This window comes from Chelmon rostratus, chromosome 23 (assembly GCF_017976325.1).
Source record: "Chelmon rostratus isolate fCheRos1 chromosome 23, fCheRos1.pri, whole genome shotgun sequence".
Lineage (NCBI taxonomy): Eukaryota > Metazoa > Chordata > Actinopteri > Chaetodontiformes > Chaetodontidae > Chelmon > Chelmon rostratus.
This window is the reverse complement of record NC_055680.1, coordinates 14,150,237-14,160,590: the sequence shown is the minus strand read 5'-3', so window position 1 is coordinate 14,160,590 and position 10,354 is coordinate 14,150,237.

Genomic DNA, 10,354 nt, shown 5'->3' with positions numbered 1-10,354 from the left:
TACTTTTAAATCCCTTTTTCAGCCAGAGGAAGAACAATTGGCGACACCAAGGCCTTTGATCCTCTGGATTTTCAGCTTTTAACAGTCCAGTCAGTCCTTGTTAAGCACCAAGATTCAGCTGGCTGGAAGCTCTTTCTCCTCCATGCTGGCTGTTGAGGGGATGCTGAACCAGCACTATGAGTCCTGGAGTTTTAAACTTTCATCTCCTGCACCTTTATCTCCTCCATGTCAGCTCCTCTTCAGCATTTTTGTAGTTTTTGTCCCTTCTCCCTTGTTTTGCAGAAAGCTCTTGGTAAATAAAGCCTCTTTGGGCTGCCTGCCCCTCGCCTCTTCCTCTTCTCTCTGCGACTTCAAGTCAGACTGGATAATGTGCTGCGGCTCCAGTTGGTCACTGGTGGTCCTGATCGGCTAAACCGGGCTCCTTTTAATCACTGCAGTTGACCTCGTGACCCCATCTGCCCTCTTCACACACACATCCTCCACACTTTTACCCTCCACAGCCGACCTCCTGCTGGCAGCAGTCCACCAGTGTTAATGCTGCTGGAGGGGGAAGAGCGGAAGAAAGACCTTAACGCAAATGATCCAGAGCCAGTCTTTCTGTCTGTTTTTCAAATTAAGAGTTAACTCCCCCTAAATGCATGTAACAGCTTGCAGATGGCCGAGCATTGCAGTGTTCTGCACAATATCACGGTGTGAATGTTTTCTGTAAGCTCTGAGCACACATTTCATTTGTGCATTTTTAGATTTTTGCACATTATATTTCTTGCAGTGTTTGCACTATTTTGTTAAAAAATCTTCTTGGACCTTGAACTTGGCCGAAGACACCTTGTTAAAGCAGCATAATATATTTGGAATGACTTCGAAAAACAAACAAATATTCATGGATAGTTTCATTCACCTTTGTGTGCACTGGTTTTATTGTCTCGTGTCCGTCCCGTACCCTTTAGTTGCACATCACTGTCGCTCCACAGTCCTCTAATACAGACACATGGCAACTCAACATTTGCTTTTCAGGCTCTGAGCTGACACACTTATCCAGAGTGATTAACAGCCCCACATTTTCAGACCCACATTGAAGCAAGGCCACACCCGCGCTCACACCATACTCCGATTATGTCGGAGAGATTAAGCTCTTAGCCAGAGCGAGTTGTAATTGACATATTGTTGCTGTCGGGCAAAAAACTTGTCAACCGCAATTTTGGTGGTTTGCATGTTTTATCTTAAAGAGAAGGATTCCCTGCTTACCTGTAGATTAAAAGAAACTCTGGCACATGAAAGCTGTTCAAAACTCCATAGTAATAAGCAGCTAAATTAGAAAAATCAGTAATACTCAATTTGTTTTAATGGACCAATCAGAACTTGTCGTTTTGTAATTGAACTGGAGGTAGACACAAGCACAGCCAATGAGAAGGAGGATAATCAGTGTGTTGCTCAAGACTGGGCACATAATCCTCTGATTGATCTGATGGTAATAAGATGGAGACACTGTGGATGCCACCGACACCGTCTGACGCTACAGACGTCCCTCACTGTTTTTACCTTAGAATGAAAAATGCACCATGTGGCCTTAAAGTCTTTCTCCTAAACTTTATCTGATGCAAAAGTAATAAAACAGCGTGACACAAAAATGAAGCCGTGCATTTTAAAGCACGACTGGATTTCTTTCATGCTAATGCAACTAAATAGTAAGCAGTGCTGCGAATGCTTTACCTGCATCCTCATGTAACAGGCTGAATTCACAGTGGATTACTCGTGTGACCTTAATATTATGAATTGTACGCCTCATTTTCATTGACAGAAATATGCACACATATGTCAGGAACTTTGATACGGTGTGGTTTCTTTCACGTCTGTCTACACATTTGGTCTCACTTGTAGGGTAAATAAAGCCTCACCGGTGTCTCATTTAATTTTATTCATGATTCCGAATATAAACAAGTGACTTCAACCTTTCATGACCACTAACTGGGTTTCAACTCGAGAACCTGAGGCAACTCTTGCCTTCTTTTCTCTGCCACATGTGTGTGATTTGTGCATATTTCACTATGTGCGCAGGACTGTATCTGTGGTTATACTGTATGCTGACGACGTTTGATTATCTGTGTCTGATTTTCACTGACTGTTTTCACTGAAAACTGATGAAAAGTTTGGCCGAGGACAATGTCCTTGAGCTGGACTGAAGTATCTTCAGTAACACACTGGTGTTCAATCCACTCAATCATCATGTCCTTTATTTCCAGTGCGTATTCCACTGGGGTGCAATTAATTGGACAACAACGCTACGTGGTCATATAATTATTCTGATTAATTTGCATTTGAGAGGAGTGAGTGAAGGAAGCATTACTCTCTGCACACCAAAAACAGATGAACAAACAGGCGTCTCACTCACATTATTTTTTTATGTTTTACTTTGTTTTTACAGTCTTTTTGCTCTTTTCTCCTTTGGCAACATGAGGCATAACATTCTCATGTTACTACCCCCTCGCAGCTGCCTCAGCCTCTGTAGAAATCTGAATACCACTGCTGAGACACACACTCTTAAAATGCACTGACTTTGAATGCATCACTATCAAGTCTTGATGAAGCACAAGCGGATTTGTTTGATGCTAAAAATCAAAAGAACTTCAGAAATAGCTCCACTGTAGCGTGCGGCGCAGACGTCCTCGTTAGCACCGTCTGAGGGAGTAAAGAGGCTTTGGTGAAGGAGGAAGATGAAGAAGAGCGAGGGTGGGGGGAGTAAAAGTTAGTGCATCTCCTCTGGGATTATAGTAGTGTACTGTTACTGTCAGTGTCAGTCTTTATAGCAGCAGGGATGTATGCATGTGTTCGTGACTGGGTGTGTGCATGTGTGTCTGGGATCTGAGACAGCTGCAGAAAAGGGGTGGGGGGCTGCAGTTTATTTTCCTGTGGCGCTGGAAAAAAGGGGGCGTGTCCCTGCATGCGATTGGCCCAGTGGGCCGATTCCAGTGTAAGTGACATCACAACTTCGTATCTGACCTACTTAAAGTGGCCGTGACGTCACCGCTGTCTCTTTCACTCTGTCTCTCTTTTTCTGGCCCCTTCCTCCCTCTCTTATACAACTCCTCTCCCTCGGCCTCTTTCCCTCTTAATTCTTTCCCTCCTCTCTTTCCAACGCCTTTTATTTTTTAGTCATCTTCTCCTTTTAATCTTTTTTTTCCTATCATACATACATACGCAAATACACAGGAATAGGGTTAAATATGAGAGAGAGGCAGGGAGACAGAGAGAGAGAGAGAGAGCAAAGAGTCAGAATTATCTGCCAATAACCCAATTCTTCCAGATTAAAGCTATATCGATGAATATTAATGTGTTGGAAAGAAGCACTGGCCCAGGCGACATGACAAAACGGGAAGCTTCCACCATATGGACAGAAAGGCCTCGTGGGATCAAAAAAATAGAGAGATTTAGTGCTGAGCTTGATGGGGTTTTACATTTGGACATGTACAAAAAAGTCCAGTACAGTCAGCTACATCCTGTCAGTCTGCATATGCATTGTCGGTTGAGTTTACATAACAAGTCCATGATGTATAGTTACACTTGGGCTGGTATGCAAAGCTCAGCCACTTCAGGCTCTGAAAATATGAAGGTGATCCCAAATACTGGCCCCGGTGTGCACTGCTGCTGAAATAATGGTCATATCAGTAACTTTTTAATAGATGAAACTACAAAAAGTACATAAAATAGTAAAAATTGTCTCCACGCTCTATGGCATTCAAAGGCTGCTTATATGAATCCTATGATATAATATATGTGCAACAATATAATGGCCTGAAAGTGTCGATTCTGCATAATGAGTACTTTAACTTTTAATACTTTAGTGCTTTTTGCTGTCCTGTAAAGGGATAGTCTGTAGCTTTGCTTATCTTAGCATAAAGACTTGAAAACAGGGGAACAGCTCATCTGTCTCTGTCTAAATGTTTGTGTAATTTGTAAAAAAAAAAATAAAAAAAAATGGATGTGTAAAAACGACAATTCACCGTTTTATGGGTTGTTATGTGTCAGAGTATTTCTTGTTGCCAGGCAACCAACATAAACTCCAGAAAGTTACTGGTCCCGGCCAAGAAATCGCAGGATTTCCACCTCTTATTCAGTGTTTTTATGATATTACTCCTACTTTCCCTGAAGTACGGCCGACGTGTTTCCCGCACAATGCTCTCAGCAGCAGCACCGCTGTGGTGTACATGTATAAATGTATTACGGTGGAAAACAGATGTACCGGAAGATTTTTGTGCTCCTGAACACGAGGAGATTATCTGCGAGGAGCGACGGCGCTGAGGGCTGATTACAGCAGCGGGGTCTGATCTAATCTGAGGCTGCAGTCAGATCAGACAGCAATCGGCCCGGAGCGAGAGGCACGAAAGGAAGGAAAGGCGAGCGATAGGGTTTAATGGTTAAAGAAAGAGTGGAGAGGATTGTATGGAAAAAGCAATGGAGGGTGGTGGAAGTGGAAAGATGGAGGGAGAAACAACCAGAATGATGGAGGATGGAAAGAGAGGGAGTAGAGTAAATAGAGATGTGTTCAACGGTTTCACAGAAAAGATGAAGGAAGATGGAGAGAAGGACATAGGGAGAGAAGAGAGGGAGGGAGATAATCCAACTTTTCCTCCGCATGGTGAAGTTGGCCAAAGGGAGAAAAAGAAGCAGGAGGCGAAAAAGCCTCCAGCAACAATTCCCTTTTCTCATCCTCCTCCTCTTCCTCCCTTCTTCCCCCTTTGTGTTCAGTGGAAACCCTCTTTCGCTCTCATTTATATTCACACCAGCTACGGGGCTAGTCACAGGGCAACCGCTGCACAATACTATTCAAAACACACACACATACACACACTGTTACAGTCAGGCTCTTCTTTGTGAGGCTAAATTAAGAGCAACCAAGTGGAGCCACACCAGGCTGAACCAAAAAACTTTCCTTCCTCACAAACACGCTCACGTCGTCTAACAGGAGGTGATCTTGTTTTGCTTTCCACAGCTCTCAGTATGAACTGCACAAAGACAAGAAAAGAAATGTGAATTATCTGAATGAACAACACGGAGGGATGTTCATGTAGCTGATCTGAAGTGAGCATAAATTAATCATCAGTCTTCATATACACTTTTTTTTTAATCGTAAATCCAAAAATGCACAAAACAGGGTCTCAAATATGGAGATTTCCTGCTTTTCTTTGTCATTAATTATTTTTCATTATACATTTTTAAGAAAAAAAATCATTACAACCTGGATTCCAAAAAAGTTTAGACGCTGTGTAAAACATTATAAAAACAGAACTGAACCATTTGTAAACAGCAGTTTTACAAACTTTTCCTGAGCTCATACATTAATCCCCTTTATCCAATCACCTCGCTCCATCCTCGCTTGCGAGCGACTGAGCCTTTCCAGGATGCTCCTTTCATACCCAATCATGATACTCTCACCTGTTACCAATCAACCTGTTTACCTGTGGAAAGTTCCAAACAGGTGTTTTTGGAGCATTCCACATCTTTCCCAGTCTTTTGGTGCTCCTGTCCCAACTTGTTTGAAACGTGTTGCTGCATCAAATTCAGAATAAGCAAATACTTACAAAAATCAATGAAGCTGATGAGGTAAAACATCAAATATATTGTCTTTGTACTGTTTTCAGTTGAGTTTATGTCGAATTGGAAAGGAATTAGGGTGGTATATTGTAGCTACAGCCCTGTCTGGTCACCTGGTTGCCAGATTAGCAATGCCAGACTCATGATGAGTGACGGCGGCAGAATCAACCTGAATAAACTTGTTTCACTTCCATGAACAAACCCTGTTCCAAGGCTGGCACATATGCAACTGAATGGTGCTGGATGTCAAATTTGCATCATAAAGACAAGGCTAAATCATGCAGCCTGGACCAGAACCGGCTCGCTTTTGGTCCCTTTTGGTCCTCTTAACTGCACAGATGTGGCGCCGCAATCAGCCAGGTTCTGCTGGCCCCCTGGCATAATGGCTAAATTTGGCAAAAGCATTAGCTAGCTCACCGGCCAATTAGCTGTGAGCTAGTAGCCTATAGTCTGCACATTTTAACCCACATGTTAACACAGCAACCCATGCAGATAGGTTGATGTCTGGACACACAAAAGATCTGATTTGAGAAACAAATCTGATTTGCCTGCAAACTGCCTATCTGAACTAAGAAGCTGTGTTTCCATCCAAAGGTAGTGCATATTTTAACAGAATTTTACAAAAATCTGCAAAAAAAACCTTACTAATTAGTGCATTTTCCACCCACTTCTGTTTGGTGGATATTAAGAGTTGGTTAGTTGCTATATTTAGAGTTTTTACACTTAGGTTTTGTTGTGCACAAAAGGAAAATGTGCATAAAAACAGGTGGCAACACCTCCAAACCAAAACAAAGTTGTTGTTAGGAGTGATATTTTACAGCACAGACTGCAGAGGGAATCAGGTGTTAGTTGTGTAAAATTAAAACATCACATTTCCTACTTGCCATTGATTATTTTACACACATGCAGGTGCACACACACTTGTGCAGTTGGCTGGTTTGGTTGAAGCCGAGCTGAGAAACACCCGCATGCCGCCAGCTTTCCTCTTCCTGTTTTTAACCCATACTTCGCTCTCTCTCACACTCGCGCGTGTTTTCGTTTCACGCTGCTGCTTTCTCCACTGTCATTCGCACAAAGAGCTCCCAGCAGCGACACTGATAAATCACCCCGGAGGCTCACAGCTCCATCCCTCGCATCCCGCCTCGTCACCTCTCCCCTCCCTCCCCTCCCTCCCCTCGCTGCTTCGCGACCTCTCGGCAGCCCTGTAGCACTCTTCCCTTTCATCTCCCTCCTCCTCCTCTCTTTCACACCCCTCTGAGCCGTTCTTCCCCTCCCTCCTCTTCATCTCGGCTATGACCTCCTCTATCTGCACTCCCACCTTCGCCTCACCCACCTGCAAGGCCGCATCACCGGTTGCACCATTCACTTCTGTTCATTTTTATTTATACACCGCTGATACCACTTTCATGCCTGTACTGTAAATATAAAGCTACAGCCAGTTGGTTAGCTTAGCTTAGCACAAAGACTTGAAACTGAGGGAAATGGCTAGCCTGGTTCTGTCCAAAGCACAATGTCTTACATCTAGTTTTTGTGCTAAACTTAGCTAACAGCCTGCTGGCTGTAGCTTAGCTTAAGCATGTACACTTGAAACTGGGGGGAAACAGCTAGCTTGGTTCTGTCCAAAGGTAATAAAAAACACCTACCGTGTAGTCTTTGGACTAAACTGAGCTAACTGACTGCTGGCTGTATCTCAGCTTAGCATGAAGACTTGAAACTGGGGAAAACTGTTAGCCCAACACTGTCCAAAGGTAACAAACTGCACCTAGCATCCAGTCTTTGTGTTAAAGTGAGCTAACTAGCTGCTGGCTTTAGCTTTGCTTTGTATAAAGACTTTAAAACTGGAGGGAAACAGCCAGCCTAGCTCTGTCCAAAGGTAACAAAAACAACCTACCATGTAGTCTTTCTGCTAAACTGTGCTAACCGGCATCTGGGTGTAGCTTAGCTTAGCATGACTTAGCAAGACTTGAAACTAGGGGAAACAGCTAGCCTGGCTCTGTCCAAAGGTAACAAACTGCACCTAGCATCCAGTCTTTGTGCTAAACTAAGCTAGCCGTGTTATAGACCTATTGTATAAGTGTCTTTAAAGATATACAATCTCAGACACGGTGCTGAAGTGATGCTTAAGTTTGAAGTAAGTTGTTAAGTATTATTAATTCATTAGATGATGGAAAAATAATTACTGTAAGAAATACAAACTGCTGTCAGTGAGGACGTTTAGACTTGTCACAGCAGAATAAAGTGTAATGAGGCCATTAGTGATTGTATTAGTCACACAGGTGTAACTAATAACATCATTAGTGGCTTGGCTACAGTCAGTTGTGCCAGCTGAGCCAGCATGCACACAGAGGGCTCAGCTGGCACAACTAAATGGCATGCAGCCATTATTAGTGTCATTAAAGCGTTGCCTGATTTGACATGAAAATGAGAGAGAGCGGTGTAACGCAGGTGAGACCAGCTGTTTTATTGATGGGTGCTTTTTACCTGAACACAGTTTTTTTTTATTTTTTAATTCCTCATAAGTTTCTTTTTTACCGGTCTCCTAAACACATCAGATGGCTCTATTTGATGTTGAAAGTTGTTTCAAGAGCTGCTTCGAGGTTTCATTCTGTCACTTTTCAGATAGTGCCACATGTTTACTAAACAGCAGATAATCTACCTGGGACACATTTTGATTGTAGCTCACTTCCCTGTTGGCATTCAGCCTCCAGATCATCCCACCCAGGTGAAGAATGAAGCGCTTCAGGTGCTCATTTGTACCTGCTGCCATCCGACTGTGTAACACCACACAACACTCATTAGTTAGATAGCTAGCAGCAGGATGTTGCATGGGTGTGTCTTGTTGATGCTCTTTTACAGTTTCTGTTATGTATTTTTTTTTAATATTTTTTACAGTTAATTGCTGTCAGTGGACACACCTCTTACTTTCCTGAACACTCACCGTAACAATAACGATGCCAATACACGCCGTTAATTTTCCACTGATGAAGGAAATGAAGGATTTCTGCTCTTCAAGAACCACGTATCTCCAAAAGGTCAACTTGGTTAAAAGCGTTTTTATGCGGCTTATTTACCTTACGAGGAAATTTAAACCCATAATGACAAAATGACATAGCGGAGATACATGGTTTTCACTGTACAGCAACATATTCCCATTCGTTTGTATGTATGTGTGCAAAAATTCCCACACCTTCCTTCTTTGTTTCCTTCGCTCTCAGAGACGGTGGGATGTATATGTGTGTGTAAATATGTGACAGAGCCAGAAAGTGGGAAAAATCAGTGCGTGTATGTGTGCATGATCTCCTCTGTGCTGTGCAGCCATTGATTCTGCTGGACTGGGCAGGGTTCCCCATGTAGCAGCGATCACACCACGGTACTGGGTCAACCCCCCACTGCACTGTGCTCGCTTTAATTTCATTAATGTGCATTTAGCCACAGCGGTGCATTTGTATCAAATGGTGTAGCCTATAGGATGTGACTGAATGTTTCACAGTCAGAAGTGTGACCTGATTTGGGTCTGTATAGTCTGTGACGTATGTTTTTAGCAACAACCTTGTTAGTTCAAAGCTGAGTGCCTTGCTCAAGAGCAGCCATATTTGCTAAAATAAGAGCGTGAGGGTCATTTTGATGGTTCAGTTTCATTATCAGCCTACCTCTTTATGTGAAGTCATCTGGGTTTACACTTTAATTTCAAAACCTTTAAGTGATTTGAAGACAGGATATAATAATGCATAGATGTGTGAGCAAAGGGTTTGCATTGAACAGCACTCGTAGGATCAATGTTTGAAGTGACTCATTGTCCCGACTGCTGCAGAGAGCTTTACGGCTTCTTTGAAAACGCTGTCACGCATTGCAAAGAATTAAAGAGAAGAGTGTCAGTGTTTGGGGCCTGTTCTGGAATGCTTCTTAAAGACATAGAACTCTTTTAAATTCACCAAAACCTCAAATGTGAAGAAAACTAACGGGAACAAAGCTTTAATGCTCGAAATCTGCACATACTTCTGTGAGAAGACAAGCAATAAAACACTTTCTACGCAATAAAACATTGCACAGGAGCAACCACCAGTGCATGCTTCAGCCAAAGGTACTGCACTGCAGCCACTCACTGTTGCAAACCACTTCCACATCCTTCATCCCCCCCAGCACAGGCCACAAAATCTTTTCCGCTCCTCCTGTCTTCTCTCCATCTGTCAGCTACTCTTCCATCTGTTTCCAGTCTTCTGTGGCCTGTTCATCCATCCATCCATCCACCCCTCCATCATCCATACTCTCGCTAACCATCCCTGCCCGTCTGTTTGCTGTCCCCTCGTTAATCACAATTCACCCTGACGACTGATGCTTATTGATTAGTTCTCCCTCTTTCCTCTTTGCATTCCTCTTCATTCCTGCCAGCTCTCTGTTCATGCCTTCATTATCGAGCTCCAAGGATTCGGCAGGATAATGTATATTTATAAGGAAGCCGTGTATCGACGTGGTTTAGTCAGTGGCAATGAAGTTACGAACAAGAGTAGATTTTGTTTCAGTTCCTCTCTCCATGTGTAGCTTGGAGAGCGGGAATATTCACTTTTCCAAAGTTTACAGGTAAGAAAGGGGGTTTTGACTCACTTTAAGTAACTTAAAAGGCCAGATCACCCAAAATTAGAAAAAAAGGAATTAATTTTCTTTTTTTTTTACCTCAAACGGTATTTAGCCATGCAGACAGTTTTGGGCTCACCTGTCCATGCTTTGAGACAGAGGGTTTCAAACTGTGAAGCGTGCCTACCCTGGA